Raw genomic sequence first — 7,282 nt, forward strand, 5'->3', positions numbered from 1 at the left:
TTCATTTATAGCCTACCTTATGAAGATGCGATTTTTATGGAGTTTATTCTCTTGATCATAGTGATCTTATTTATGCATGTTTCCAGCATGTTTTGTTTTAACGCAATTGAAGCATAAAACACAAAACAATAAATAAATAAAGTGAAATATGCCCTTTTTTTAAAAACAATCCTGCAACGGTACTCCCGCTCGACTTCGGATGCAGCCTTTTATGGGACGCATCTGTTGTTAGCAACAATTCCTTAATATTGTGAAAATAAATCATTTCAAAAAATAAGCAAGTACATTCGTTAAGTATTCACGTATAAATGTGAAGTAATGAGGGTGTTTTCTCTCACACAGGATAGCAACACTACAAAAACATCGTCTTTTACAATATTATGCATTGTTGTATAGTAAACTACTTAACAGTAAAGTACTTTAAATATAAAACCCTTCAACATATTCAGAATTAAAATGCTACATACACATAGGGCAGCAGTACTATTAATGCAACAACATCATATCTAAAAAACTTTTTTGTTTCTTTCCCTAAATCAGACCAGACCCCTGTACTGCAGGATCAACCTGAGCGTGCCAGTTCTGGACAGTTTTTTTAATGATTTGGACACACGACCTGATTTTCGGCTGAGCAGGGAGGCCCTGAGAGTGCTGCTGGGCCTGTTGAGGACTGAACGCCAACACGGATGGGGTTCCACAATAGAGACCCTGGTATTTCTTTTCTGGCTGGCGTGTGGCACATCATACAGGGTTGTCTCCAGAGTGTTTGACATGCCTCGTTCCACTGTCCACCGCATTGTCCACCGGGTCGCTGAGGAGGTGGTGGCCATTCGCCACCAAGTCATTCATTTCCCCAACACCCCAGAAGACCTGGAGGCAGTTTGCCGTGGGTTTGCAGGGCTGGCCAGACACCGAGCTTTCTTGAAAGCTGCAGGAGCAATCGACGGCTGCCATGTCCGCATCAAGCCTCCAAGCGGCCCTGATGGTCAGTGCTACAGGAACAGGAAACTGTTCCCGTCCATCATCCTGCAGGCTGTTTGTGACCATCAGGGCCGCTTCATTGACACCTACGTGGGCTGGCCCGGGTCAGTGCATGACGCACGAGTGCTCCTGTACAGGAGGTCAGTGTACCCTCCTCCAGGGCACTTCATCCTCGCAGACGGAGGGTACCTATGTCTCCAACACCCGCTCCCCCTCATCACTCCCTACAAGAGGCCAGTACGAGGAGTGGGAGCCCAGCGCTTTAATCTTCATCATTCCAGGGCACGCTCCATTATAGAGCGTGCTTTTGGGATGATGAAGACCAGGTCCCGATCCATCTTCCTGAAAGCGCTGGAGGTGCACCACACTTTTGTACCTCATGTAAGTGAATTGAAAATACATTTGCAAAAAACATAAAAATAATGAACATCTTTTTTCCAGACCATATCATTTCTTGTTTTGTTTTTTCAATTCAGGTCATCACAGCCTGTGCCATCCTCCACAACATCTGTCTTGGGGTTGGTGACATCATGGCCCCGGAGGATGAGCTCGAGGAGGATGATGCAGAGGATGAGGGGGAGCATGTTTTGGAGACAGTCAGCGGTGCTCCCTGGCGTGACCGGCTGACTGCAGAGGTGTCTGCCCTGGAGGAGGTTCCCATCGACCACGACTACTTGTAACAGGCAAGTCAGAGAACTGTAAAGCTATAATGGCCAAGACCACAAATGAATGTCCATAGAATGGGTTTACATGTTGAAATATTTTACGCTTTGAATTGAGGACGCAAGTTAATTAATTTTGTTCTTCCCTCTTTTTAAAATTATTTCAGTGAGATGGCAGCCGTCGATTGAGTCAGCCCTGCAAACCTATTGAGACAACTTAGTGGATAGTGGAAACATGCACTCAAACACTCTGGACTGGAGCCCATCCCAGATGATGTCCCACCAGCAGGAGGCTTTACCAGGGTCTCTATTGTGGAGCCCATCCCAGCCCAGCAGCACCATCAGGGTCTACCTGTTCAGCTAAAAGCGTACATTTTGTTGTTTTTGTTTTTCCAATCTGTTTTATGTACCGTTAATTTGAATTGTTTTCCTATTGTTGTAAATATTTGTAAAAAGTACTTGAAATAATTTTCATTTTACGTGCTAAAAAAAACATGTATAGAAGTCAACAATGTCCAGAATAATTATTGTTTTATTTCCAAATGTAAATAAATAAAAAAATTCGCATAACAAAAATAAACAATGAATAAAAATTGCCTTGCCTCATTTACAAATAACTTAAATTAGTGACAAAAAACAGAAATACAAAAACTTAATTATATATTTTTTTTTCAATCATTCTCTCAAGTATAGAAAACAGTCTGTCCATTCGATCCCTGCTCTCTTGTGCTCTCCTCTCCTCTGTTTCCCTTTGAAACCTCATGTCCTCCCTCATTAGCTCAATGAGCTCGTCGCTGCCTCTTCTTCTGTTGGCTGGGGCTCTGGCTGCTGGGTCTGGGACTGCTGGGGCTCTGGCTGTTGGGGCTGGGACTGCTGGGGCTCTGGCTGCTGGGTCTGGGACTGCATGGGCTCTGGCTGCGGCTGCTGGGGCTGGGACTGCTGGGGCTCTGGCTGCTGGGGCTGGGGCTGGCTCTTTATCTTGGTCAGCCACCGCTGAACTTGGCCCAGGTTTGTCCTCAGGGATGGAGGCAATTAGGACAGGGGGGTTGTTGGAAGGCCTCTGTCCCAAGACCTCATCCATGTGGACTAAGGGTGTCACGATTTCGATTTTAAATCGAAATCGATCGAAATTAATTAAAATCGAAATCGATCGAAATTAATTAAAATCGAAATCGATCGAAATTAATTCACAATCGTCGATACTGCCACGCCCCCATGTCACGTCCGTTCGGCTTGCCAAGCGGAAAAAACACGGCGTGTTGAAGTGCTGCAAGTCTATGGTCATCCTCCTCTAACTTAGCTACAGCCATTCAAAAGATAGTATGGCAAGTACAGATGCAGGAGTCCCATCAACAGAACGTGAACCCCTCCTCTTTCATTGAAGTCGCAGGTGTGGAAGTTTTTTGGGATTTCCAGTGAGTAATGTTGATAACGTTCGCGCTTCAAAAAAGCCACAGTTTGCAGACATCCAAAGTCTCGCGGAAGTTCCGGGAGTCTCCCGCATATTGATAGCGGCTCCCTGATGCACGCAAATTAGTTAGAATCTCTCGGAATCTAGAGTGAGCGAGCAAGAGCGCGCATGCGAGACAGAAAAAAACTGTGCTCCAGTCCAAACCGTATAGCGCGCGCGCGGCAGAGAGCGAGAGAGCGAGAGACCTTGCGTGTGTGCCTCATGAAGCGCATGTAAGACAGAGAACATCCTGATTGGCCGGTTTCGGCTTTAAAAAAAAGTAAATGTAAAAATCGAGAATCGAATCGAACCGTGACCTTAGAATCGAAAATGAAATCGAATCGAGGATTTGGAGAATCGTGACACCCCTAATGTGGACAAACCAGGGCCAAGTTGCAGCAGTGGATTTCCCGCTCACCCCCTCACCTGTCCCAGGACACTTGCAATCCTAAGGCAGAGCAAATACACCATACCTGTTGTTAACAAGAAGAACACCACAATACATTTCAGCAAAGATGTGTCAATTAACTTGCTTACTTTGTATTTTTTTTTTTAAGTTGTCCCATTTTCTTTTGGCCTGCAAGGGAGTGACCTTCCCTAGCAGGTCCATTTTCTCCAGAATTCTCCTAAAAAAAAAAGGAGAAAAAGGTTAGGGTTAGGACTTTACGGGGTGCAATCTTGACATTAGAAAATCACACAGCAGTACATGCATACAAAATACCAGAAATTATATTCCTGGATCCTCAACGTTTGTTGACAAAAACACTAAGTGAAAGACTATTGCCTTAACTAGGTCTTGTCTCATAGCTGTGGGCTTTGTACAGGGTGAGGGCTAATTTTTTTATACAAGAGGCAGCTAGTGGAAATATTACAAATGGTTAATGATTTTACCTCCAAGCCACAGTGGCCGAGTTTTTGGCCCCTGTAAATAAGTGGTCATTTTCGGCCCGTAATTTTATAAATGCAGCCGTCTGCTCCTTGGTCCCTGAAACAAAAAGTATTATAACAGGTTTTGCCTCATAAATGAAGCTGCAGTTTTTTAGTTTAAGTTCAGGTTTTTAAAAGAAACACCCCTGGGTTTTAACACTTGTTTTGCTAGCTATTTTGGGTAAATTAAATTGCAGACACCGCTATGTTTATCTACCACATTTCAGCTGGATTTGTTTTATTTACTTCAATATACGCTCCTACTTGAAATTCACTGCAAAAAAGTTTATTAATATTGTGTCTTGTTTCTAGTTCAAACATCTAAAAATTCTTAAATCAAGAAGCATTTAGCCTACTAGACAAATAAAACATTTCTTGCTTTGGGGGAAAATAACTTAAAATTAAGTGAGTTTTTGCTTAAAACAATAACATAATTTGCTAATGGGTTAAGATAAATAATCTTAAATCAAACAGAAAACAAGATTATTTTACTTACACCATTTGGCAGATTATTTAGCTTATTTTAAGCAAAAGCTCACTTAATTTAGTTTTTCCCCCCCAAAACAATACAATAACTTTTGCTTGTCTAGTAGCCTAAAAGCTTTTTTAAAAATGTATAATATAAACAAGACCAAAAAACTAAGCAAGAAAAGCATTTTGTACTTTAGTATTTGCTTAATTTAACTCAGGGCTTGATCCATATTTATGCCTTTAACAATTTTTTCGCTAGTTATTTTAATAAATTAATTCACAATACTTACATTTATAACTGAATTCCTCGGTCACCACACAACTAACACCTGCCATTCTATTTGAATAAACTCGCGTGAGTTGTGTCGTCACCGGAGCGCTATGAATTCTGGGGAAGCGTAGGCCGAGAAGTGTCCATTTTTGTACACTTCGCAATTGGCCTTCCAAGCGTGCAGAGTTTGAATTGGGACAGTCTTCTTAGCACTGCTGTGACGCAATCTGCTTTAGAATGCGGCCTTCGAAGGGCGCAGTGATTGAATTGGGACAGCCTTCGTCGCGCCGCTGTGACGCAATCGGCCTTCAAATCCGGCCAATCGGCCTTCAAATGCGGCCTTCAGAGGACGCAGCCTTCACATTGGGACACAGCTATGGACTGCATTTGCACAAGGCGCCCTCAGGCTGAAAACACAGTACATCAGAGTACCCTTGTGAAAAAAAGTGCACTTTAGTGTACTTTTAAAAAGTGTACTTATTACACAAATAATATACTTTAAAGGTATACACTTAAGTGTGAATGAAATGCAATTTTTTGGCCACACTGAATGCACATTAAGTATAATTAATTTAAAATATATCATATATTAAGTTCAAATAAAATGGAATAAGTTGTCATTAAGAGTGATTTTTTGGTACAACTTAATTGGTACTTTAATACAACTTTATATTTACATTCATAATTGCTTCAAGTGTATTTAAAATATATTTAAAGTGCACTACACAATATAATGACACGCAATTAATGTGATTTAAAATATACTATAATGTCAGTTAACAATACACTTAAGTGTGAATTAAATGCAATGTTTTCGCCGCATTGAATGCACATTAAGTGCAATTGATTTCAAATATATCACATATTAAGTTCAAATAAAATGCAATAAGTTGTCATTAAGAGTGATTTTTTGGTACCACTTAAGTGGGACTTTAATACAACTTTATATTTACTTTCATAATTGCTTCTAGTCTATTTAAAATGTATTTAAAGTGCACTACACAATGCACTGACAAGCAATTAATGTAAACTAAAATGTACTTTAATGTCAGTTAACAATACACTTAAATGTGAATTAAGTGTAATGTTTTCGACAAACTTATTGCATATTATATGTAATTGATTTCAAATGTATCACAGATTAAGCTCAAATTAAATGCTATTAGTTCATATTAAGAGTGATTTTTGGAGCAAATTAAGTGGGATTTTAATACATTTGTATATGAACTTTGAAATATGGTAAAAGTGTACTTCCAAATATACTGACAAGCAATTAATGTGAACTAAAATATACTTTAATGTAATATACATGTACACTATTATATAATTAAATACATTTGTAATAAAAATTAAAAATAAAAAAGTTGCAAATATTTTCAAATTTGGACAAAAAAAAAGTCTTAATAACCTAGCTACAATCAACACAAATTCAATTTAAAACCCTCTACATTTACTGACAATACAATCTCTAAAATAAATACATAAAAACCTTTCTGTTGGTGCACAAGAAAAAACCCAAGAAACACTATACATAAACAGTTACAACACTTTAAAGGGATAGTTCACTTTGACACATATGACACATTCTGTCATTATATACTCACCATCAAGGTGTTTCAAACCTGTATGAATTTTTCTTCTGCTGAACACAACGAAGATATTTTGAAAAATGTCAGTAACCAAATAGTTAACTGGTCCCATTGACTTCCATGGTATTATGTTTCCTACTATTGAAGTCAATGGGACCAGTTAACTGTTTGGTTACTGACATTCTTCAAAATATCTTCCTTTGTGTTCAGCAGAAGAAAGAAAGGTAACACTTTATAATAACTACACACTATTAATCATTAGTTAAGCATGAGTTAACAGTTAATTCATCATTTATAAAGCATTAATAGACATTAATAAGAAGTTTATAAATACAGCTATAAATTCTTTTTCTTGATTTATAAGCATATCTATAATGTGTTTAATAATTATATTTTCATACTTTGTTAATGATCAATTAATAATTTCTAAATTAAGTATAGCATTATTTACAAACCAGTTATTTAAGAGTTGTCAGTGATTCATAAGATCACTTAAGTGTAAGTTGAGGGTGAGTATATGATGACAGAATTATCATTTTAAAGTGAACTATTCCTTTAACTCTCATTTAGAAAGAGTCTGGAGGGCAATGATGCTTATTTGCACAATCATGTTCTCCCTCATACAAAGGTACCTAAACCTAAACCTATCATCACAGAAAACATTTTTGTGTTTTTACATTTTCAGAAAACATCATTCTGTATGATTTTTAAGATTGTTTCCATGTAATTTACTGGTATTACTATACTTTTGGGGTAATTTGGTCCCCATAACCTAGGGATTACCAGTACAAACATCATTTTAGAAGCAAACACACAGTACATCAAACACACAACCCATGAATTAATACAAACAAAATGTGATGTGACGTAATACTCCAAAATGTGAACACTAAGATTCAAACGGGTAATGCTTTACAAAAACGTATTATTA

General features: G+C 38.5%; 1 long non-coding RNA gene across 1 annotated transcript; it reads right to left on the reverse strand.

Annotated features, from left to right (window-relative positions):
• Positions 1-3,464: 3,464 nt before the first annotated feature.
• LOC130094916 (uncharacterized) lies at positions 3,465-4,049 on the reverse strand. The gene is made up of 3 exons (XR_008808024.1): positions 3,985-4,049; positions 3,631-3,719; positions 3,465-3,541 (listed from the first exon to the last, which is right to left on the reverse strand). It is a non-coding gene; the product is annotated as an uncharacterized LOC130094916 (long non-coding RNA).
• Positions 4,050-7,282: the final 3,233 nt, after the last annotated feature.

This window comes from Rhinichthys klamathensis, unplaced genomic scaffold (assembly GCF_029890125.1).
Source record: "Rhinichthys klamathensis goyatoka isolate OS25496 unplaced genomic scaffold, OSU_Roscu_1.1 h1tg000010l_1, whole genome shotgun sequence".
In the NCBI taxonomy this organism is placed as follows: Eukaryota; Metazoa; Chordata; class Actinopteri; order Cypriniformes; family Leuciscidae; genus Rhinichthys; species Rhinichthys klamathensis.